Source organism: Bombina bombina, chromosome 1, assembly GCF_027579735.1.
Source record: "Bombina bombina isolate aBomBom1 chromosome 1, aBomBom1.pri, whole genome shotgun sequence".
NCBI classification, from domain to species: Eukaryota; Metazoa; Chordata; class Amphibia; order Anura; family Bombinatoridae; genus Bombina; species Bombina bombina.
In genome coordinates, this window is record NC_069499.1 from 524,475,685 (window position 1) to 524,502,490 (window position 26,806).

Sequence of the window (26,806 nt, forward strand, 5' to 3'; positions counted from 1 at the left end):
AAACTTTCCTGTAGTATATCAGTCTGATCCCGCCGACATGGTTAGTCCAGCCCCGAAATACCAGGCAATTCTCCTCTGAACAAGGAACATGACAACCCGAGACGATTGTTTCGGCCTCCTTTGGGCCTCGTCAGTGAGGTGAAGCCATATCCCTCTAAGCACATTGGGCAAGGAGTCCACATCTGGTTTCCCCCATCACCCTTAGGGAGACTATCCCCAAGGTCATATTTACATATGCAAAACAGAGGAAAACTTTCCTGTAGTATATCAGTCTGATCCCGCCGACATGGTCAGTCCAGCCCCGAAATACCAGGCAATTCTCCTCTGAACAAGGAACATGACAACCCCAGACGATCGTTTCGGCCTCCTTTGGGCCTCGTCAGTGAGGTGCAGCCATATCCCTCTAAGCACATTGGGCAAGGAGTCCACGTCTGGTTTCCCCCATCACCCTTAGGGAGACTATCCCCAGGGTCATATTTACATATGCAAAACAGAATGAGAAGCAGTCTGCCAGGAACGAACAGCAGCATCAATAGTTTGTTCTATGGCCCGGTTGCCACCTGGTAGTAGCTTCTTTCTGCCCAATTGTGCTTTTCACAGAGGAAAACTTTCCTGTAGTATATCAGTCTGATCCCGCCGACATGGTCAGTCCAGCCCGAAATACCAGGCAATGCTCCTCTGAACAAGGAACATGACAACCCCAGACGATCGTTTCGGCCTCCTTTGGGCCTCGTCAGTGAGGTGCAGCCATATCCCTCTAAGCACATTGGGCAAGGAGTCCACATCTGGTTTCCCCCATCACCCTTAGGGACACTATCCCCAGGGTCATATTTACATATGCAAAACAGAATGAGAAGCAGTCTGCCAGGAACGAACAGCAGCATCAATAGCTTGTTCTATGGCCCGGTTGCCACCTGGTAGTAGCTTCTTTCTGCCCAATTGTGCTTTTCACAGAGGAAAACTTTCCTGTAGTATATCAGTCTGATCCCGCCGACATGGTCAGTCCAGCCCCGAAATACCAGGCAATTCTCCTCTGAACAATGAACATGACAACCCCAGACGATCGTTTCGGCCTCGTTTGAGACTCGTCAGTGAGGTGAAGCCATATCCCTCTAAGCACATTGGGCAAGGAGTCCACATCTGGTTTCCCCCATCACCCTTAGGGAGACTATCCCCAAGGTCATATTTACATATGCAAAACAGAGGAAAACTTTCCTGTAGTATATCAGTCTGATCCCGCCGACATGGTCAGTCCAGCCCCGAAATACCAGGCAATTCTCCTCTGAACAAGGAACATGACAACCCCAGACGATCGTTTCGGCCTCCTTTGGGCCTCGTCAGTGAGGTGCAGCCATATCCCTCTAAGCACATTGGGCAAGGAGTCCACGTCTGGTTTCCCCCATCACCCTTAGGGAGACTATCCCCAGGGTCATATTTACATATGCAAAACAGAATGAGAAGCAGTCTGCCAGGAACGAACAGCAGCATCAATAGTTTGTTCTATGGCCCGGTTGCCACCTGGTAGTAGCTTCTTTCTACCCAATTGTGCTTTTCACAGAGGAAAACTTTCCTGTAGTATATCAGTCTGATCCCGCCGACATGGTCAGTCCAGCCCGAAATACCAGGCAATGCTCCTCTGAACAAGGAACATGACAACCCCAGACGATCGTTTCGGCCTCCTTTGGGCCTCGTCAGTGAGGTGCAGCCATATCCCTCTAAGCACATTGGGCAAGGAGTCCACATCTGGTTTCCCCCATCACCCTTAGGGACACTATCCCCAGGGTCATATTTACATATGCAAAACAGAATGAGAAGCAGTCTGCCAAGAACGAACAGCAGCATCAATAGCTTGTTCTATGGCCCGGTTGCCACCTGGTAGTAGCTTCTTTCTGCCCAATTGTGCTTTTCACAGAGGAAAACTTTCCTGTAGTATATCAGTCTGATCCCGCCGACATGGTCAGTCCAGCCCCGAAATACCAGGCAATTCTCCTCTGAACAAGGAACATGACAACCCCAGACGATCGTTTCAGCCTCCTTTGGGCCTCGTCAGTGAGGTGCAGCCATATCCCTCTAAGCACATTGGGCAAGGAGTCCACGTCTGGTTTCCCCCATCACCCTTAGGGAGACTATCCCCAGGGTCATATTTACATATGCAAAACAGAATGAGAAGCAGTCTGCCAGGAACGCCCTATGGGTGATGGGGGAAACCAGACGTGGACTCCTTGCTCAGTGTGCTTAGAGGAATGTGGCTGCACCTCACTGACGAGGCCCATAGGAGGCAGAAATGATCGTCTGGGGTTGTCATGTTCCTTGTTCAGAGGAGAATTGCCTGGTATTTCGGGGCTGGACTGACCTTACTTGGCGGGATCAGACTGATATACTTCAGGAAAGTTTTCTTCTGTGAAAAGCACACTGGTCTAAAAGAGGCTGCTTCCGGGTGGTAAATCGCCATAGAACAAGCCACTGAGCTGTTGTTCGTTCCTAGTAGAGCGCTTCTCTCTTTGTATGCAAATTATTATGACCCTGGGGAAGTCTCCCTATGGGTGATGGGGGAAACCAGACGTGGACTCCTTGCTCAGTGTGCTTAGAGGAATGTGGCTGCACCTCACTGACGAGGCCCATAGGAGGCTGAAACGATCGTCTGGGGTTGTCATGTTCCTTGTTCAGAGGAGAATTGCCTGGTATTTCGGGGCTGGACTGACCTTACTTGGCGGGATCAGACTGATATACTTCAGGAAAGTTTTCTTCTGTGAAAAGCACACTGGTCTAAAAGAGGCTGCTTCCGGGTGGTAAATTGCCATAGAACAAGCCACTGAGCTGATGTTCGTTCCTAGTAGAGCGCTTCTCTCTTTGTATGCAAATTATTATGACCCTGGGGAAGTCTCCCTATCGGTGATGGGGGAAACCAGACGTGGACTCCTTGCTCAGTGTGCTTAGAGGAATGTGGCTGCACCTCACTGACGAGGCCCATAGGAGGCCGAAACGATCGTCTGGGGTTGTCATGTTCCTTGTTCAGAGGAGAATTGCTTGGTATTTCGGGGCTGGACTGACCTTACTTGGCGGGATCAGACTGATATACTTCAGGAAAGTTTTCTTCTGTGAAAAGCACACTGGTCTAAAAGAGGCTGCTTCCGGGTGGTAAATCGCCATAGAACAAGCCACTGAGCTGTTGTTCGTTCCTAGTAGAGCGCTTCTCTCTTTGTATGCAAATTATTATGACCCTGGGGAAGTCTCCCTATGGGTGATAGGGGAAACCAGACGTGGACTCCTTGCTCAGTGTGCTTAGAGGAATGTGGCTGCACCTCACTGATGAGGCCCATAGGAGGCCAAACGATCGTCTGGGGTTGTCATGTTCCTTGTTCAGAGGAGAATTGCCTGGTATTTCGGGGCTAGACTGACCTTACTTGGCGGGATCAGACTGATATACTTCAGGAAAGTTTTCTTCTGTGAAAAGCACACTGGTCTAAAAGAGGCTGCTTCCGGGTGGTAAATCGCCATAGAACAAGCCACTGAGCTGTTGTTCGTTCCTAGTAGAGCGCTTCTCTCTTTGTATGCAAATTATTATGACCCTGGGGAAGTCTCCCTATGGGTGATGGGGGAAACCAGACGTGGACTCCTTGCTCAGTGTGCTTAGAGGAATGTGGCTGCACCTCACTGACGAGGCCCATAGGAGGCCGAAACGATCGTCTGGGTTTGTCATGTTCCTTGTTCAGAGGAGAATTGCCTGGTATTTCGGGGCTAGACTGACCTTACTTGGCGGGATCAGACTGATATACTTCAGGAAAGTTTTCTTCTGTGAAAAGCACACTGGTCTAAAAGAGGCTGCTTCCGGGTGGTAAATCGCCATAGAACAAGCCACTGAGCTGTTGTTCGTTCCTAGTAGAGCGCTTCTCTCTTTGTATGCAAATTATTATGACCCTGGGGAAGTCTCCCTATGGGTGATGGGGGAAACCAGACGTGGACTCCTTGCTCAGTGTGCTTAGAGGAATGTGGCTGCACCTCACTGACGAGGCCCATAGGAGGCCGAAACGATCGTCTGGGTTTGTCATGTTCCTTGTTCAGAGGAGAATTGCCTGGTATTTCGGGGCTGGACTGACCTTACTTGGCGGGATCAGACTGATATACTTCAGGAAAGTTTTCTTCTGTGAAAAGCACACTGGTCTAAAAGAGGCTGCTTCCGGGTGGTAAATCGCCATAGAACAAGCCACTGAGCTGTTGTTAGTTCCTAGTAGAGCGCTTCTCTCTTTGTATGCAAATCATTGGTTGATAAGCAGAGATACTACTTTATTTATGGAGAGAGACACCATTTTACTACAAAAAAATACATTTTCAAATGCCTTAATAGATGCAACTAAGACAAATTCTCAAAGAGAGGCAGCAACTTTATTGAAAAGACTTTAATTACACGTTTCCTTGTTTTAGTGTAGCATATGCTATTTAATGATGTATTGCTATTGCTGCTTTCATATTGCTACTTGCATTTAAACATTGTAATTGGCTCACCTTTGTTTAATAAATCATATTACCTCGAACTGATGAAATATTAGTTGATTCTGTTGATAAAAAAAAAATGTTAAATAAATGTAGCTCACAGTGCAAACATTTTAAATTATAAATTTACATCAGAGAGAGATTAGCAACACTCACTCACAAGGAAAAATGTAGCAATTGCCAAAAACAGAAAATTCAAGTTTTTTTTACAGCTGTTTTTCCAAGATGTCATATACCGAAACACCTCTCCATGGTGTTATAATAAAATGGATATCTCAAATCAATATCACTAGGAGGCATACAAGCCGTGCTTGTTAAATAGTTGAAATCAGAGATTTAATCTATTGTAAGAAATATAACTGTAGGGCTAGAACATAGAAATATACTGTGAGGATAGATATGAAATTTAAATGATATCATAAAAAATACCAAAATAAGATCAAACTACATGATAAGGTGATACAACGCTGTGTGAGAAAGCTAAATCAGTCCAAAAAACTGTAGCACAGATTCCTGTGTTAGTGAGGCAGCGCCACTTTTGACCACCATGTAGAAGTCAGCCTGTAGATGAAAGAGGAAACAAGGGGTGCCTCATAGTGTACCTATTCAAAAGACAATAATCATTGTGAGAAAAGGAATTGCACTCACAGTTTGAAGATGCACTTTGAATGATAAGGTGCTGGCAGGGCAGGCTGGCACTCACAATGGTCAGCTCACTGGTGTCACGTGATTGCGACTTGGTCCACGGTCTCCACCTCCTCTGTCGATGTGTGAATCAGATTGTGCAAGGGTGACTTTCATTATATGGTTTTAAGAGAGACACATGAAAAGTCGGGTCTATCTTATACTAGGAAGGAAGGTCCAGGGTTACAGCATTTTCATTAATAATTTTCAATACAGGGAAAGGTCCTATATAGAACCTGTTAAACTTCCTTGAAGGAGTTATCAATCTTAAATGCTTAGTTGACAACCAAACTAAATCACCCGGTGCATATGTGGGTTATGGTTGACGTCTGAGATCATAGAATCTTTTCTGTCTTTCTTGAGAAGCCTTAATATGGTTAGCAGTGATAGCAAAAATCTCAGCAATAGTGTTGACCATATCATTAACCATAGGAGAGCTGTTCTCTCGTTGTTCGAGGTAATTGAATGTAGGATGGAAACCAAAGTTAATGAAGAATGGAGTACTTTTTGTTGAAGAATTTAAAGAATTGTTATGTGCTAATTCAGCAAGGGGTAGTAAATCAGCCCAATTATCCTGTTGTTGTGTAGTGAAACATATTAAGTACTCCTCCAACCATTGGTTGGTGCGCTCAGTTTGGCCATTTGTTTGTGGATGAAAAGAAGTACTTAATTGTCTTGTTATATTCAAGGATTTACATAAATCTTTCCAGAGATTGGAAGTGAATTGTGTTCCTCTGTCAATTGTTATGGACAGAGGTAATCCATGAATTTTGAATACATTTTTTATGAATAGTGATGCGGTTTCCAATGAGGTTGGTAACTTATGGTAGGTGAAGTGACACATTTTTGAAAAGAGATCAACCACTACCAGAATAGTGTTGTAAGTTTTAGAAGTTGGCAGTTCTACTATGAAATCTGCAGCTATGTGTGTCCATGGTCTTTCTGGGATTGGAAGAGATAGAAGATGACCAAATGGTTTCTGTCTATTAATTTTGCATGTGGAGCAAATTTCACAATGCAATATATGGTTCTGCACAACATCTTTCGTCTTTGGCCACCAGTAATTATGTTTTATTAATTTGTAAGTATGTTGTATACCTGGATGACCTGTACGGTGGGAGTCATGGTAAGTTTGTAAAATAATTTGTCTTTTGCTTGGTGGAACATAAATGTTATCTCCATAGTAAAGTAGACGATCTGGCTTTCTACGGCCTAGATCTTTGAGTTTTGTCGGTAACGACCCGAAAAACTAACGCCGGCTTTTTTCTGGCCGCACCATAAAAATAACTCTGGTATCGAGAGTCCACATAAAGGCTGCGTTAGGCTCCAAAAAAGGAGCGTAGAGCATTTTTAACGCAGCTTCAACTCTCGATACCAGAGTTGCTTACGGACGCGGCCAGCCTCAAAAACGTGCTCGTGCACGATTCTCCCATAGGAAACAATGGGGCTGTTTGAGCTGAAAAAAAACCAAACACCTGCAAAAAAGCCGCGTTCAGCTCCTAACGCAGCCCCATTGTTTGCTATGCGGTAACCCTTCCTACGTCTGCACCTAACACTCTAACATGAACCCCGAGTCTAAACATCCCTAACCTTACACTTATTAACCCCTAATCTGCCGCCCCCGCTATCGCTGACCCCTGCATATTATTATTAACCCCTAATCTGCCGCTCCGTAAACCGCCGCTACTTACATTATCCCTATGTACCCCTAATCTGCTGCCCCTAACACCGCCGACCCCTATATTATATTTATTAACCCCTAATCTGCCCCCCACAACGTCGCCTCCACCTGCCTACACTTATTAACCCCTAATCTGCCGACCGGACCTGAGCGCTACTATAATAAAGTTATTAACCCCTAATCCGCCTCACTAACCCTATCATAAATAGTATTAACCCCTAATCTGCCCTCCCTAACATCGCCGACACCTAACTTCAATTATTAACCCCTAATCTGCCGACCAAATCTCGACGCTATTCTAATAAATGTATTAACCCCTAAAGCTAAGTCTAACCCTAATACTAACACCCCCCTAAGATAAATATAATTTAAATCTAACGAAATTAATTATCTCTTATTAAATAAATTATTCCTATTTAAAGCTAAATACTTACCTGTAAAATAAATCCTAATATAGCTACAATATAAATTATAATTATATTATAGCTATTTTAGGATTTATATTTATTTTACAGGTAACTTTGTATTTATTTTAACCAGGTACAATAGCTATTAAATAGTTAAGAACTATTTAATAGCTAAAATAGTTAAAATAATTACAAATTTACCTGTAAAATAATTCCTAACCTAAGTTACAAATAAACCTAACACTAGACTATCAATAAATTAATTAAATAAACTACCTACAATTACCTACAATTAACCTAAAACTGCACTATCAATAAATTAATGAAATACAATTGCTACAAAGAAATACAATTAAATAAACTAGCTAAAGTACAAAAAATAAAAAAGAACTAAGTTACAAAGAATAAAAAAATATTTACAAACATTAGAAATATATTACAACAATTTTAAACTAATTACACCTACTCTAAGCCCCCTAATAAAATAACAAAGCCCCCCAAAATAAAAAAATGCCCTACCCTATTCTAAATTACTAAAGTTCAAAGCTCTTTTACCTTACCAGCCCTGAACAGGGCCCTTTGCGGGGCATGCCCCAAGAAGTTCAGCTCTTTTGCCTGTAAAAGAAAAAATACAATACCCCCCCCAACATTACAACCCACCACCCACATACCCCTAATCTAACCCAAACCCCCCTTAAATAAACCTAACACTAAGCCCCTGAAGATCATCCTACCTTGTCTTCACCATACCAGGTTCACCGATCGGTCCAGAAGAGCTCCTCCGATGTCCTGATCCAAGCCCAAGCGGGGGGCTGAAGAGGTCCATGATCCGGCTGAAGTCTTCATCCAAGCGGGCCAGAAGAGGTCTTCCATCCGATTGAAGTCTTCATCCAAGCGGCATCCATCCGGAGCGAAGCGGCAGCATCCTGAAGACCTCCACCGCGGAACATCCATCCTGGCCGACAACTGAACGACGAATGACGGTTCCTTTAAATGACGTCATCCAAGATGGCGTCCCTCGAATTCCGATTGGCTGATAGGATTCTATCAGCCAATCGGAATTAAGGTAGGAATATTCTGATTGGCTGATGGAATCAGCCAATCAGAATCAAGTTCAATCCGATTGGCTGATCCGATCAGCCAATCAGATTGAGCTCGCATTCTATTGGCTATAATACAAGACACCACCACATGGTAGATGATTTTCAGTTAACAGAAAAGACAATTGTGTAAATAGCATACATATTAGAGATGTCATATGAATAACAATATAATTTTGCTAAAGATTTTATATAAAAGAAAAAACACAGGGGGTCACCATGTGCTCCAGTACTACTAATAGTTTAGGAACTATTAGACGAATAAAAGTAAATATTGTAATGATAAGCATTTATTAGCCTCCTATTGAAGAAAAGGTCACTCTTGGACTTAGAAGACAGCATAAAAAAATTAATATAGTGGAGGACTTGAGGCAGGTCTGAGAGACACTTTTTGACTTTTGAGAGCCATAAAATAAACTAGTAGTACCTGTTTATTGGTAAAATTATATGTGATTTATGGATCTGTAATATATCACATAGAGGAATAGTCGGATTTGATGTAGGAGTAAGAGCTTGCAAAGGAGTCATGAAAGAAAACTTATATTGCTATGCTTATGGGATATACACTACACTAATATTGTAACTAGATGACCCACAATATCAATAACTTTAAGGCAAAACCTTCTAAGAACACATACATTTGAACAGAAAATAATACAACAAATGTCAACCTTCTGAATAGCTATGCCTTACGGTGATACTAAAAGAGAAATTTGATCTAAGTATGACCATCCCGGCCAAAGATAGCACAGCTTCTGGCAAGGTCTAAGGAGGATTAAGATTATAAGAGTTTGGTAGGTAAAGAGATTAGAGTCCCCACAATAGTATTACTATTATCTGTATTGGTGTAGACTAGTTAAGAAGTAGAGACAGAGCTTCTCCTGTAAAGCACCTTTACCCCTTTTTATCCACTTTCCTTAACTTATAATGATTTAAAATCTTTATCTGTGTGGAATTCAAATCAGGAATATTTTGTTTATCTGCAGCTAGACCTGCATTGTAATGTTAATATTAAAGATGGCTCCTGGATTGTAGGAGCCGAGCCTATACTTATTAGCAGGCTGCTGCAGTACTAATCATATTGATATTTGTTATTCACACTTCATTGTAGTTTATACTTTAATGATATGATTATTAATAGAGCTAAGGTTTAAGTGTTTTGAATTGTGTAGCTGGTATGACTGTTTGTATATTTAATAAATAATTAGTGTGAATGAGTATATGTAAGTTTTTAGAATTTATTTTTCACAATACCTTTTCAAGGAAGTGATTGTAACTTAACACAGGGTTCGGCACTCTTTTTCGAGTTGCATATCTATTTACAAATATTTAATAATTCTTTAATCCATGCTTACATCCTAACAAGAAAAAACAACTAAGATATTTCTTTTAATTTGAGAGTTTTTTTGTAGATTAGTTTACTACCTTCCCCAACTTATCTCTTCTTTTTTAATGTATACAGAAATGCACAGGTTCAACAGATAGAAATATAGATGCATGAAGGCAGAAAAGCAGATTATCATTTTCTTCTCAGGAGCTCTTGGAGTTGTGACTTGCTAGATTTGCTGCCTGGACACTTGTTCTGTTTTTTTATTGTATAAACCCTCAATATCATTATACAGTTCAGCATATATAGGGACTCTGCATCAATTACACATTGCAGTATCTGTAGAAATGTGTTGCATTATCATGGTGCAGAGTGTTGCATTTATTAGTGTATAGATGTACATTAGCATCACTATGCAGTGACGCTTGTCAAAATGTGTGTTGTACTGCTCCCTTGGCCAAAACTTGCTAGTAATCTACTGCAAGATAATGTGATCTACTGTAGAGCTTGAAAAATGTCTTAAGATTATTTCCCATCTGAGAACTTGCAGTTCAGGCTTGCTAGAGTGAGTCTACAATCAAAAATTTAAGAAGCAGTGTCTAGGAGGCAGAGATAAATCGCTTAAAACTCACTTCTTATGCGTGATTGACAGGACCTGCTCACACCCAATTAGGTGCTGAACAGAGCTATTCTGCAGTCTTAAATTTTGTCAATGGGTGATGGCAAGCTGACAGGTTCTCTGCTTGAAAACTTGTCTGACTGCCGCTTGGTAAATTGTCCTGTTAGACATGTTCATTTCAGTCTAGGTATAATGGTGAAAAAGAATAGAGGTCATCGTACCTCCACGTTCATTTATATTTTTAACACTGTTTGATTCATTATGCAGAAACACCACTGATTTTCTATGTTGTGCAGAGCCACCACTTTGGTACGTTATGTCATGCAGAAATTAACCATTATAGCTATAATAAATAAGATTAACAGTAAAGAATTTGAAGTGATTAGAGAAATTTATTTTCCCTATCATTATAGGTAAAATTGTTATCTATGAAGTAGAATGCAACCAATTCCTTGCACGCTAATAGGTAGGTCTGGGTAGAGTGCCAAAATAACGAACCGCCACTATTAGCTGATTAAAAGTTCCTTTATTATGACAGCATTTAAAATGGCATACACACCAACAGAGTGTAATAGGTCAAACGCGTTTCGTAGCTGTAACTTCCTCAATGACCTCTAACTTTACCTGGAAACTCACCCTTAATAAAGGCAATAGCCACTCCCCTATTACAGGTGTAAAAGGTGAGTCAGGTAAAACAAGAAAAAGAGGAGGGCAATCAAAATGAATTCATTTTGAGAAAATATATGTATATATACTGCAAATGAGCTTATGTAAATACAGAAAAGTTAAAGTTAATTAGATACAACATATTCTTTTTGCAAAATTAATGAATATTTCTATGTTCACATTGTACCAAAACTACATATTATGGGTCAGAAATAACAAACTAAACTTAATGGGCTATACACTCTTGAGATTACTAAGGCTTACCATACATCCAATTCTATTAATAAATTCTGAGTATATCATATGGTTGAAAAAATCATGTCACAAATGAAGGACCATTACTCAATAAACATTTTTAACACATAACTTCTAATGGATAAAGTGAAACTTAGGTTTCAATAGTGAAATCTCCTATTATATTATGCCAGATTTTACAAAGGAAAGTATATGGTATTGATTCTAAATTAAATTTTTGATTATTTATTCTCCAACTTTAACATCAATTTAATCTACATAAAGTTTAATGTCCCAATCTGAGTTCAATCCTCTTGGGACCCTCGTATTCAATTGAAAAATCCAATATTCCTCCCTTTGACTCAAATTTTTAGTCTATTACCTCCTCTCCTAGGTCTTCTGACATGCTAAATACCCTGAAAACATAGTAATTTACTGTTACCATTATGTTCATTTTTAAAATGTAGTGCAACTGGGGTATCTGAGTTCTCATCGCTGATGGACCTCAGATGCTCCAAGAACCTTGTTTTGAGGGGTCTGGTCGTCTGACCAACGTATTTAATATTACTTTCTTTACACGTGAGTAAGTATATCACGTATGAAGTGTTGCAATTTATATATTCTTTTATCTTAAATGACTTCTCATCATCTGTGGATTTAAACGTATCCCCCAGTGTGGCATGAGTGCATGATGTGCACCTTCTACTGCCACAATGGAAGAAACCGTTTTTAGGAGTTAACCAATTACCCCTGGCAACTGTGGGTAGTATAGATGGAGAAAGAATGTTGGCCAATATGTTCAGTGGAGTTAGATTGAGCTCGCATTCTATTGGCTGATCGGAAGAGCCAATAGAATGCAAGCTCAATCTGATTGGCTGATTGGATCAGCCAATCCGATTGAACTTGAATCTGATTGGCTGATTCAATCAGCCAATCAGATTTTTCCTACCTTAATTCCGATTGGCTGATAGAATCCTATCAGCCAATCGGAATTCGAGGGACGCCATCTTGGATGACGTCACTTAAAGGAACCTTCATTCATCGGTAGTCGTTGGTAGAGGAGGATGTCTTGAAGATGGAGCCACTCCTCGTCGGATGGATGAAGATAGAAGATGCCGCTTGGATGAAGATGTTTGCCGGTCTGGATGTCCTCTTCTGCCCGGATAGGATGAAGACTTCTGCTGCTCCGGATGTCTTCTTTGGGTCCATCGCTGCTCGGCTCAGTGAAGACGACTCAAGGTAGGGAGATCTTCAGGGGGGTAGTGTTAGGTTTATTTAAGGGGGGTTTGGGTTAGAGTAGGGGTATGTGGGTGGTGGGTTATAATGTTGGGGGGTGATATTGTGTTTTTTTACAGCCAAAAGAGCTGATTTCTTTGGGGCATGCCCTGCAAAAAGCCCTTTTAAGGGCTGGTAAGGTAATAGAGCTGTTAACTATTTTAATTTAGATTAGGGTAGGGAATTTTTTTATTTTGTGGGGCTTTGTTATTTTATTAGGGGGCTTAGAGTAGGTGTAATTAGCTTAAAATTCTTTAGTTTTTTTTTTTTGTAATTTAGTTTAGTTTATTTTATTGTAGGTGATTGTAGGTAATTGATTTAATTTATTTATTGATAGTGTAGTGTTAGGTTTAATTGTAACTTGGGTTAGGATTTATTTTACAGGTAATTTTGTAATTATTTTAACTAGGTAGCTATTAAATAGTTAATAACTATTTAATAGCTATTGTACCTAGTTAAAATAAATACAAAGTTGCCTGTAAAATAAATATGAATCCTAAAATAGCTACAATATAATTATTTGTTATATTGTAGCTATATTAGGGTTTATTTTACAGGTAAGTATTTAGTTTTAAATAGGAATACTTTAGTTAATAAGAGTTAATTTATTTTGTTAGATTAAAATTATATTTAACTTAGGGGGGTGTTAGGGTTAGGGTTAGACTTAGCTTTAGGGGTTAATACATTCATTAGAGTAGCGGCGAGGTCCGGTTGGCAGATTAGGTGTTAATACTTGAAGTTAGGTGTCGCCGATGTTAGGGAGGGCAGATTTGGGGTTAATACTATTTATTATAGGGTTTTTGAGGTGGGAGTGCGGTGGTTTAGGGGTTAATACATTTATTATAATGGTGACGAGGTCGGGTTGGCAGATTAGGGGTTAATAAATATAATATAGGGGTCGGAGATGTTGTGGGCAGCAGATTAGGGGTACATAAGTATAATGTTGGTTGCGGCGGTGTCCGGAGCGGCAGATTAGGGGTTAATAATAAAATGAAGGGGTCAGCGATAGGGGGGGCGGCAGATTAGAGGTTAATAAGTGTAAGGTTAGGGGTGTTTAGACTCGGGGTACATGTAAGGGTGTTAGGTGCAGACATAGAAAGTGTTTCCCCATAGGAAACAATGGGGCTGCGTTGGGAGCTTAACGCTGCTTTTTTGCAGGTGTTAGTTTTTTTTTCATCCCGAACTGCCCCATTGTTTCCTATGGGGGAATCGTGCACGAGCACGTTTTTTCAGCTAGCCGCTACCGTAAGCAACGCTGGTATTGAGAGTTGAAGTGGCGGTAAATATGCCTGTACGCTCCATTTTTGGAGCCAAAAACAGCCCTTCAGAGAACTCTCAATACCAGTGTTATTTAAAAGGTGCGGGGGGAAAAAACGCACGTAGCTAACGCACCCCTTTGGCCGCAAAACTCTAAATCTAGGCGTTAGTTTGCTATTGCTTTAAAATACCACTGGAATTCTACTTGTCCTTTTCTCACTCCAAAGAGCTGAGATTTGATCAAATTTAACTTACGTGTGATTCCTTCAAGCTGTTTCTTGCAGACTGTTTCTTTTTAAACAAATTTCCTTATTTTTTATATATACTTCTTAATACATGGTATTTGCATTTTTTTTCTTTTGATTTTTTAAATCTTGATTTTCAGTTATTCATTATGAAGAGTATAAGTTTAAGACCTAATTCAGAATGTTTTTGGCGATAATGTACTACAAGTTAAATTTAATTTGTTTTATATGAATCATTCAGTATTTATTTAATTATCCATACTGTACTCTGAGGATTTCATTCTCTTGTTTGGTTGCTTATTTGTTGACAAAACAAGCAGACAAAATAATCTAAGTTATCCACTGTTTAAAAATTCTGACATTCAGATTCTGTCTCATGCGTGACATTTACTGAGTGGTCAATGAGGCAATTAGAACAAAGCTGACACTGGCTTTTTATAGTAGTTTCTGCCAGGATAGCTGATTAATATTGTATTGAAGCTCTGAATCACTTTCTTAACTAACATTTATTGGAAGACAATATTTATTTTATCTAAATAACAGACATCATTTTCTACATCCTTTACTTTCTGAACAAATCCAAAGAAAGCAGTGTGATTATTTTTGTAGTTCCATTTTGTTAAATTATGTATAGTATGTTGAACCTAAATACCTATGGCTTCTATTCCAGACTAATCAATTTTGCCATGCCAAAACTATAAATGTGTCTTTGTTTTTTAATTAGAATGGAAAACATCTGTGGTGAGTTTGTTTGAATTAGTTAATTATCCCAATTTATGTTTGCTATAAACCCGAGTATTTGATTTTCTTGGGTAAGCACAAACTATAAGTTTTGTTTTGTTTTTTTAGTTTCTTACAGGAGTTTTGGCAAACCTACACATTAGTAAAGTAGGTGAGCTTTGTATAATTAAATCATGTTGTAGTAGGTGAGCTATGTATTTATTTATTTATAAAATATTTTACCAGGAAAGATACATTGAGATTTCTCTCGTTTTCAAGTATGCCCTGGGTGAGCTATGTATAATCAAATTATGTTGATTCAATATGGATCATATTTGCCTAATGTGTTTCAATGCCTTTTTAATAAAATAATATTATAGGGATATAAACCCCAATTATTTTTTTTCATGATTCAGAAAAAAATGCAATTTTTAGCAACTTTCTAATTTACTCCTATTATCAAATTTTCTTCATTCTCTTGGTATGTTTATTTCAAAAGCAGGAATGTAAGCTTACAAGCCAGCTCATTTTTGGTTTAGCACCTGGGTTGCACTTGCTGATTAGTGACTAAATGTAGCCACCAATCAGCAAGCTCTATCCAGGTTCTGAACCAAAAATGGGCCCGCTCCTAAGCTTACATTCCTGTTTTTTAAAATAAAGATACCAAGCGTGCAAAGAAAATTTGATCTTAAAATTGCATGCTCTATCTGAATCATGAAAGAATAAACTACTCAATTGGAAACTACTTGTATATTATGGAAAAATGCAATGAGTTCCGAATTGAGGATTAATTTGAGAACTACTTGAAAGGGAACTTCCTATAGAAGAACACTGTAAATATATATAAAAATATATACAAGCTGCATGCGCCTAGCTAATGTCAACAAGACAAATAATAACTATATAATAGCAAAATATATTTATAGTAATGTGGTTAAAACTAACTTATAAGTTGAAAAAGGCCTTCCAGTGAAGGATTATGTAGACATCAAAACATAGCAAAAAATAACAAAATTAAAAAACAAAGGGGACAAGATGGATTCAACTCCTTAGATACCGGGATACTTTTTTTTCCTATACTATCTCATAATTATGGTCTACATAAAATGCTGACATTTTTCATAACATAGAACACTTTCTTTATATGCAATAGTAATGCCTAGTGCCTGGACATTATTTAGTTCTCAAATGATGACATTACTAAAAAAACTTCTATAACCTGTGACCTACAGCTATTATTCATAAATACCAAATGTCATATTAACTATAGGTCATGGATCTCATTAACTTTAGCACATGGTATTGAACCATAATGTGATCTTGATTTCCCCCCTGAAAAGCCCAGTCCCATTTCAGTCTGCTTACTTTACACTTAGGAAAGCTTCAGGGAGTTACATAAATATTTCCCTCCCAAACGTTACAGTCCTTGCAGTGTTTAAAATGCCCAGGTCTTTAAATGTTTTGCTGCTTGATTGGATGCATTTTGGGCCTAGGGACTTTTATTGACATGCTGATATACACATTAAAGTGACACCATCACAGGTTTTGATGTAAGATGTTAAACTATCTGTAGCTGACCTTTTTTTCTGGTGCTTAGTCTTAGAGCTCTTTTTCTGAAGACCTAGTATGGTAATTATATCTCCTGGTTCCTTCATTGTGCCTGCTTCCTTTACCTATTCTTTGAGTTGACTTTAGCTTGTCTTGTTACTAGTTCATCAGACCCTTGTTATGCTCTAGTTTGCCCTACTTGCCCCTTTTTATTGTTTCTACTGATTAGATCACTGTCTGTTCCTTTGGCTTCTATAGCTACAGTAACAGTACCCTCTCCTCTGGAGTGTTGAAGTCCTGCTTCCATGTTTCTTAACTCCAGTTATTGTCTATATAACTCTACTGCCCCATACCTATATTAACTTACAGATAAATCATAGTCTATCAGCACCTCTCTCGGAGAAGTCTATTTGAGCATATGCTGTTTCCCTGCAATTGGGGTTTTGTACTCCCAGAAAGTCAGTTCTTATACTGAGGCTATTTTAATTCTGAGTGCCCAGTTTGTCCAATTGTGAGTCATTTCAAAAGCCAGTTTGGACTAAGAGAAAATACTGATTCTACATAAACAATACCCAGTGTGAGTAAAAAAAAAAAAAAACTCTAAAGAAAGAAAATGCTATGGAGTATGACAAACATTTTTACATCGTGCATACAAAAATCCTAATATTAAATATAATTATATTTTTTAAGGTACAAGAAGTCCCACAATCTATCACCTTGACAAATTTAGAGAAAATTTGTTTAGTCTTTGAGATGTAAGCTCAGCTAAGGACTAAAATACAAGTAGAGTGCAAATCTTACTTTTAGAAGCTAGAACCCGTATTAAAAGTCACAAGTAAAAAAAATATTATGAACTTGCGTAACTAACTTTCCCTATATAACTTCAATAGTTAACGCAAAGTGGAAATTTATGATCTTGTTACAAGTCCATGGTTAGCTATTACACTTGAGTGATAAGAACATTAATACTGTAAATATTAAGGGTGTTGTCACTGAGGTATTAAGGGAAAACTCTGGTGAAGTCAATATGATTGCTCATACAGGACTTTAGAAACCACAAATCTGTCCTATTAGGTTTTATTTTAACACTACAGACTCAGTACAAAGAGCATTGCTTTTTTACATAGACAAAACACACTAATGCCATATTTAGATGCAGTTAAACAGAGAGTGCACAGTACTCGTGTCTGCTGCTGCCCATAGCACAACTTTTATTCTATCCAATCCCTTGCCTTACTGTATAGCCCCTATTGTGTCCCTATCATTATGCTATACTGAATTTATTCTGGATATCATAATAATGATAGTATCACTGGCCAATTAATGTATTTGACTAGTCTTGATCTAAACGTACAATTTTATCTACTGTACAAGTCACAATGGCACACATTGTCTCAAGAATTTTATATGCATATAGTAGTATTGACTTGTCATAAAGTATATATATATTTTTATAATACATGACATTCCTTTCAGTTACACGTATATGTGTTATCACACTAATACTGTGCATCATATGCGCATATTTCCTGGGACAAAATTTCAGTCTATATATATAAACTTTCAGCACCAGTATACTATTCATCTTACACACTTTGCTGAGATATTATAGATACTACGTGTTTTTGGTGTCAACATAATGGTACGATTAGGCAGAATTTAGGTGCTTTTCACCTTAAGACCTGAATATATACTACGCTTAACACATACACCAATTAATTGTGGCAGATGCGATTCGAGCAGCGCAACCATAAACAAATGATACGTCACTGACATTCACAGCGCTTTGTAACCAATCGGATTACCCATTGTCCTCACACCTTTACTACTTACTACATAAACGATCTGGATTGGTGATCTAAGAGGGTGGTTCCGTGTTACAGTATATCATCTTACACATTTTGCTGAGACATTATAGATAGTGCGTGTGTTTGTGTCAATATAACTGTACGATTAGGCAGAATATAGGTGCTTTTCATCTTAAGACTTGAATATATAATACGCCAAACACATACACTAATGAATTGTGGCAAATGCGATTCAAGCAGCACAACCATAAACAAAAGATACGTCACTGACATTCACGGCACCTTGTAAACAATAGGATTAACCATTGTCCTCACACCTTTACAACTTACTACGTAAATTATCTGGATTGGTGACTTTAGAGGGTGGTTCCGTGTTACAGGATAGGATTGGTTCACAATTTTTATGATGTGCTATATCAAGGAGTGGCACCCGGGCCTCGGTTTGTCTCTTCACATTCAAAAAGGCTGACATTACAGCCGAAACGCGTTTGTGTGTATTGTGTCACTACGGTGCACTTTATTTGGTTTTAACTTTAGTTGTCCATTATCCCTGACACCTGAGGACGAGGGAGATGTTATCGGCCAGGAAACAGGGGGATGATGTGACTTAGTTTATTGTTGGTTCATTGTTAATACTCAGAGGTCTTTATTTTAATATTTATGATTATAAATCATAATTTTAACACTTCAATTAGGAATGAGTGCTTAATTAAACCCACCCCTTGAGGTTCTTTCACCTCTTTTTTCCTTGCTGTATTTATGGAGGGTTAGCACCAGATATGTATTTCCATTTATTCCTTTAATACACTATAACTAGTGCCAGTTCTCCTGCCCAGTATTATTGTACAGATCTTTCTATCCTGTCAGCAAATAGTCGCAATGGTGGTAGGTGTATACTGGAAGATACTTCCATATACGTAGTTATTGACACCACAAGAGTAGTCCTATTAGGAGAAGGGGTTGTCCGATTACGTAATGACTTGTAATAGGAAAGTGAGGTTCTAAATTCTTTTCTGAGTAGAGTCTACGTATCACAAATCTACAGATGATAAAATAGATGTTACCTAAACACTAAAAAATCTGCAGAGAGCTGCAGATATATAATGACTATATAATAAAAATATGGACAATTATTGGATAGATGTTTAGCTATAAATCGAAGTTTAGCAGGTTAAAATATATACAGTATAAAATGAACAAACCAATAGACATATAATATATATATAATCCATCAGTATTAAAAGATGGAACTATTAATTTAATATCCTATTAAGTTTAAGATACTTGGGTATATCAATATGTGTAATATGATACTAATGTATGTTTATTGTGATGTCCTAAATAACATGGTGGGTATATTAATATAAGTGTAATAGAAAACTAGTGTGGGTATACTGGGATGTCCTAAATGACATGATAAATAGAAGTATAGGCTATTTTGGTGACTTAAAGGGAGTAACTAACCGCTAACCCTATATGAGAAATTGGAAACTACTATATAGTATGTTTCGTGTACTAATATGTGATAAAGTGATGTCAAAATTGATAATGGTTATACTGTACTAAAACTATATATGTGTCTTTAGAGTATAACTAACCAATACCCTATTGAAAATAAAAAATATAAAAAATAATAATTATGAATGTTAAATAATTAAATGTTAAGCTATATATACAGTATAATATGTATCTTATACTTAATAGGATATTATATTAATAGTTCCATCTTTTAATACTGATGGATTATATATATATTTTATGTCTATTGGTTTGTTCGCTTTACACTATATATATTTTAACCTGCTAAACTTCGATTTATAGCTAAACATCTATCCAATAATTGTCCATATTTTTCGTTATATAGTCATTATATATCTGCAGCACTCTGCAGATTTTTTAGTGTTTAGGTAACATCTATTTTATCACCTGTACATTTGTGATACGTAGACTCTACCCAGAAAAGAATTTAGAACCTCACTCTCCTATTACAAGTCATTACGTAATCGGACAACCCCTTCTCCTAATAGGACTACTCTTGTGGTGTCAATAACTACGTATACGGAAGTATCTTCCGGTATACACCTACCACCATTGTGACTATTTGCTGACAAGATAGAAAGATCGAAATAAGGTAATATAATTTGGATCTACTAGTGTCGATACTGTTAATACACAGTGATCACTCTATGGCATAAACATCTATGTGGACACAATAAAGAGATCCCTGTATATAGGTTTGCAAAGACCACCTGCAGTCATATACACGGATAAACTTAAAGATCCCAATGGTGATTTGAATGGTTGTTTGTAAATATATATACAAATCTCTGGATTATGCCTGTGATGAATCAATGATAATAAATAACGTTTTAACGAACATTTTAATTAGTGTATAACATCAATTGTACACATTTATAATCAGTTATTACATTGTTTATAGTTATATTTACGGTAACTGATTTGCTACAGTTACACAATATTCTGGTGCTGACATGATGCTTTCAATGGGATATTATTAAGTTACTCTATATTTTTGTTATTTATTATTTTTTTGATTAATTATGTTGTTTGGTGTTTTTTTATGATGCTAGATACTTTTAACAATCTAGTAGTATCTGTAATCCAATCCAATTAATTTTGCATGTTTACACCTGAATAGGTGTGGTTGTAATTAGTGGACAGGGATAGGTCCTTTAGGACTTATAAACCAGTACTCTCAGTTTGTGGATAGAAGCCTGAGGAAACAGACAGAAGTCTGAGAAACGCATTGCTTATCTATTTTTAGTGTCACATGTGGGACATTGTGAATTGTATTTTATTGTACCATTAACCTATGTTTTTTTAACTCTTTGCTGAGAGCGTTTTTTGGGACGCACATTGGAGAGACCTATCACCCTGCCTGTTGCAGTGAACTGGGACACTGCAAACTCCCGGCTTGCCTCTATTAGCACAATAGAGTGCTGCTCATTTTGTGAGTATAATTTGGTATTCACATTAATTTCTTTGTTAAACTATATCACACGAGGAGACGCCCTTGTCTTTGTGATTCCTTTTACACAGAAAACGTTTCCATCCAGACCGGTTATTTGGCATGGAGCTGACTTCAGAATTCAAGTGTGATTCCCATTTATTTGTGCCATTAAAGAGACCACTTTATATCTGGAGTGACTGATCATCTTTTGGATTATTTGGATATCTGAATCCGACACAGATAAGAACTACATAGACTTTTGTATTAAGTTGTATTTTTACATTTTTGTATATTTTATATCTCTTTTATTACATTTAAAGAGTTTATTATACATTGCATTTTAGTATATATATATTTTTGCAATTAATTTTTGTAATTTAACTGTTTAGATTCTAAGCACCTTGTAATTTAACTGTTTAGAGTCTAAGCACCTTGTTATTGATGCAATATATCATTGATATTTTATAAGTATATTTATAGGTGCGCCCTATAGGTGGGTCTATAGATGCATCTTTCACAATTCATTTTTTCTAGCGCCCCCTAGAGTTTCACTTCTTTGTGCAACAGGTGTATACCCCTCTAAATATACTCCACATCTTTATTTGTGCTATGTATTGAACCCCTGGCAGCTAGAATTAGAACACACCCAGATATAGAGGGAGTTAAAATAGCACAATCAGAATATAAACTCGCCCTGTTCGCAGACGACATTCTACTAACGATTACAAAACCTCTCATATCATTACCCAATCTATATGCAGTGTTGGCCTCTTTCTCGGCCATTTCAGGTTACAAAATTAATTTGGATAAATGTGAAGTTCTCCCCATAGCTATTCCCTGTCACACTCAAAAGCTATTGGAGTTAAATTTTGACTTCAGGTGGGTCAAAAACACACTTAAATATCTAGGGATTCACCTTCCAGAACAGGCACAACATTTGTACAAATATAGGAGAATTATTCTCACAGCGCTAAAAGGACCTATAGCTCCTATCTAAAATGGGCCCCCAATGCCCACGGGAAGAGTACTAATAGAAGATAAGTTTATATTTGTACAAATATAACTATTTACCTTTATTTAGAAAAATTAAACAAGACATCACGAAATGGAGTAAATATAATTTCTCTTGGTTGGGAAGGTTAGCGGCAGTCAAGATGACTATTTTACCCCGGTTACTCTACTTATTTAGGGCATTGCCAATAGCAATTGTCAAAGCAGATATAGAAAGATTACAGACAGATATTTCAGATTTTATTAGAGGGACAAAATCAGCTAGGATCTCTAGATGTTTGGTACATCGCATAGATCGTTGGGAGGGGTAGGGGGCCCTAATTTGATGGATTACTACAAGGCAGCTAGAATAGCACAGGACGCAATGTTACTGAAGAGGACAGAGGAGGCTGTTTGGATTGCTTTAGAAATGGAACTTGAAGGGAGAGTAGAATCAGACTCCATTCTTTGGGACACACACCAGACTAGACCCAGAGACCACCCCTCTGAAATACATACAGGAGACCTCACTATTAACTTATGAAGGAGATTGAGGAAGAGAGAAGATATTCTACCAAAACACTCCTTGTTAACACCAATTAGATATCTATTACAGGGAGACACATGTAAACACCTACAAAAATTGGAAAACAAGGGCCTTTACAGAGTGGCCGACATCCTAGAGAATGGTTCGGTTCTGTCATTCTCAAAACTACAGGAGAGGATTACACCCCTCAAATTATACTGGTTCATTTACTTACAACTGCAGTCCTCTCTTCGAAAGTTTCTTAGAAATACACCAGGCAAGATATCCACAGTGTTAGAAGTCTTTAGTGTCAGTCCCGGTAGATCCAAACACTCTATATCTAGGCTTTATGTGGCAATTCAATCTCCGTCAAATGCATCCAAAAACCACTTAATGTTAGCATGGGAACATGAACTAGGCATAGTAAAGGACAGACAGGAGTGAAAAACACTATTTCAGTTGGGAGATAAGGGTCTACTAAGAGTTGACTTGAAAGAAAACACAATGAAAATGGCGTTCCGATGGTATTTGACTCCAGTTAGAACCTCTCACATGAACCCCCAGGGGAACGACCTGTGTTATAGGGGGTGTGGAAAGAAAGGTACATACAAACACATGTGGTGGTATTGCGAGGTCATTCAAGAAGTGTGGAGGAGGTTGCCCTCATTTATAGGTCAGCTAATGGATGAGGACTAGTTCATCCTCACCATTCAACAAGCTTTGCTACACAAACCCATTGATATTTATCACAAACACCTGAATACCTTCATCAGAATTTTATGTACAATCACCAGAATATGTATTGCGAGATACTGGAAGACAGGGGCTCCATTATGGACGGAGATATACAATAAAATACAATTTAAATATACTATGTATGAAGAGGCAGCGGGTATTCTAAACAATAGAGAGACTTTGTATAAGATATGGTTCTACTGGATAGGTAGACAAGAACAATCACCTAAGGTCCCAAATTAGACTGAGCTGCTGTCAGGACGACGGGATGTGCCATGGAACACGGGTCTCTACCCATCAGATATGTCGCTTGTTCTTTACAAAAGAATCACTGTTTCTTATGTCGCTCCCCCCTCCACTTCCCTTCTCTCCCTCCCCCCTTTCCTCCCCCCCCCCTTTTAACCTGTCTTGCTTAATTTAATAACTAACAACTCATTGCACAACTCTGTTGCTCTTTGTGAGTATACACTGATAAAAACTAAATGGAAAACACACTCGGCTAGATTTAGAGTTCTGCGGCCAAAGGGCTGCGTTAGCTACGCATGTTTTTTTTTCCGCTGGTATTTAGAGTTCACAGAAGGGCTGCGTTAGGCTCCAAAAAGGGAGTGTAGAGCATAATTTACCGCCACTGCAACTCTCAATACCAGCGGTGCTTACGGACGCGGCCAGCTTAAAAAACGTGCTTGTGCATGATTCCCCCATAGGAAACAATGGGGCCATTTGAGCTGAAAAAAAAACCTAACACCTGCAAAAAAGCAGCGTTCAGCTCCTAATGCAGCCCCATTGTTTCCTATGGGGAAACACTTCCTAAGTCTGCACCTAACACCCTAACATGAACCCCGAGTCTAAACACCCCTAACCTTACACTTATTAACCCCTAATCTGCCGCCCCCGCTATCGCTGACCCCTGCATTTTATTATTAACCCCTAATCTGCTGCCCCTAACACCGCCGACCCCTATATTATATATATTAACCCCTAATCTGCCGCCCCCAACGTCGCCGCTACCTACCTACACTTATTAACCCCTAATCTGCCGACCGGACCTCGTCGCCACTATAATAAAGTTATTAACCCCTAATCTGCCTCACTCCCACCTCAAAAACCCTATAATAAATAGTATTAACCCCTAATCTGCCCTCCCTAACATCGCCGACACCTAATTTCAAGTATTAACCCCTAATCTGCCGACCGGACCTCGCCGCTACTATAATAAATATATTAACCCCTAAAGCTAAGTCTAACCCTAACCCTAACACCCCCCTAAGTTAAATATAATTTTTATCTAACGAAATAAAATAAATCTTATTAAATAAATTATTACTATTTAAAGCTAATTACTTACCTGTAAAATAAACCCTAATATAGCTATATATTAACTATTTTAGGATTAATATTTATTTACAGGCAACTTTGTATTTATTTTAACCAGGTACAATAGCTATTAAATAGTTAATAACTATTTAATAGTTACCTAAATAACTATTTAATAGTTATCTAGTTAAAATAATTACAAAATTACCTGTAAAATAAATCCTAACCTAAGTTACAATTAAACCTAACACTACACTATCAATAAATTAATTACATACAAATACCTACAAATAAATACAATTAAATAAACTAACTAAAGTACAAAAAATAAAAAAAGAACTAAGTTACAAAAATAAAAAAATAATTTACAAACATTATAAAAATATTACAATAATTTTAAGCTAATTACACCTACTCTAAGCCCCCTAATAAAATAACAAAGCCCCCCAAAATAAAAAATGCCCTACCCTATTCTAAAATAAAAATTGAAAAGCTCTTTTACCTTACCAGCCCTTAAAAGGGCTTTTTGTGGGGCATGCCCCAAAGAATTCTGCTCTTTTGCCTGTAAAAAAAAACATACAATACCCCCCCAACATTACAACCCACCACCCACATACCCCTAATCTAACCCAACCCCCCCTTAAATAAACCTAACACTAAGCCCCTGAAGATCTTCCTACCTTATCTTCACCACGCCGGGTATCACTGATCCGTCCAGAAGACGGTCTGAAGTCTTCCTCCTATCCGAGTGATGTCTTCATCCAAGCGGGGGCTGAAGAGGTCCATCATCTGGCTGAAGTCTTCATCCAAGCGGGGGCTGAAGAGATCCATCATCCGGCTGAAGTCTTCATCCAAGCGGGGGTTGAAGAGGTCCATCATCCGGCTGAAGTCTTCTATCAAACGGCATCTTCAATCTTCTTTCTTCCGGCTCCATCTTCATCCCGCCGACGCGGAACATCCATCCTGGCCGACGACTTCCCGACGAATGACGGTGCCTTTAAGGGACGTCATCTAAGATGGCGTCCCTTGAATTCCGATTGGCTGATATGATTCTATCAGCCAATCGGAATTAAGGTAGGAAAATTCTGATTGGCTGATGGAATCAGCCAATCAGACTCAAGTTCAATCCGATTGGCTGATCCAATCAGCCAATCAGATTGAGCTTGCATTCTATTGGCTGTTCCGATCAGCCAATAGAATGCAAGCTCAATCTGATTGGCTGATCCAATCAGCCAATCGGATTGAACTTGAATCTGATTGGCTGATTCAATCAGCCAATCAGAATTTTCCTACCTTAATTCCGATTGGCTGATAGAATCCTATCAGCCAATAGGAATTCGAGGGACGCCATCTTGGATGACGTCCCTTAAAGGAACCGTCATTCATCGGGAAGTCGTCAGCCAGGATGGATGTTCCACGTCGGCGGGATGAAGATGGAGCCGGAAGAAATAAGATTGAAGATGCCGCTTGATAGAAGACTTCAGCCGGATAATGGACCTCTTCAGCCCCCGCTTGGATGAAAACTTCAGCCAGATGATGGATCTCTTCAGCCCCCGCTTGGATGAAGACTTCAGCCAGATGATGGACCTCTTCAGCCCCCGCTTGGATGAAGACATCGCCCGAATAGGAGGAAGACTTCGGACCCTCTTCTGGATGGATCAGTGATGCCCGGCGTGGTGAAGATAAGGTAGGAAGATCTTCAGGGGCTTAGTGTTAGGTTTATTTAAGGGGGGTTTGGGTTAGATTAGGGTTATGTGGGTGGTGGGTTGTAATGTTGGGGGGGTATTGTATGTTTCTTTTACAGGCAAAAGAGCAGAATTCTTTGGGGCATGCCCCGCAAAAGGCACTTTTAAGGGCTGGTAAGGTAAAAGAGCTTTTCAATTTTTATTTTAGAATAGGGTAGGGCATTTTTTTATTTTGGGGGGCTTTGTTATTTTATTAGGGGGCTTAGAGTAGGTGTAATTAGCTTAAAATTGTTGTAATATTTTTATAATGGTTGTAAATTATTTTTTTATTTTTTGTAACTTAGTTCTTTTTTATTTTTTGTACTTTAGTTAGTTTATTTAATTGTATTTATTTGTAGGTATTTGTATGTAATTAATTTATTGATAGTGTAGTGTTAGGTTTAATTGTAACTTAGGTTAGGATTTATTTTACAGGTAATTTTGTAATTATTTTAACTAGGTAGCTATTAAATAGTTATTAACT